Source organism: Mastomys coucha, unplaced genomic scaffold (assembly GCF_008632895.1).
Source record: "Mastomys coucha isolate ucsf_1 unplaced genomic scaffold, UCSF_Mcou_1 pScaffold13, whole genome shotgun sequence".
Lineage (NCBI taxonomy): Eukaryota > Metazoa > Chordata > Mammalia > Rodentia > Muridae > Mastomys > Mastomys coucha.
In genome coordinates this window covers 54357855-54358055 of record NW_022196895.1, presented here as the reverse complement: position 1 = coordinate 54358055, position 201 = coordinate 54357855, and positions in this window count along the sequence as shown.

The following is a 201-nucleotide window of genomic DNA, read 5'->3' as shown; positions in this document are numbered from 1 at the left end:
TCTATCATATAAGTAACCCACAGTTTGGGATTTCCTTTTCATTAAAAGGTCAAAAATCACTGCAGCCTAATGACTCCTCTAATGAACTAGAAACCCATAAGTGATTTTAAAATATGTTATATTCTGTTAAGAAAGAGAAAGGATAGATTTTTTTAAATGTAGCAATTATGAATCCAGAAAAAAATCAATTAATGTGTCTTT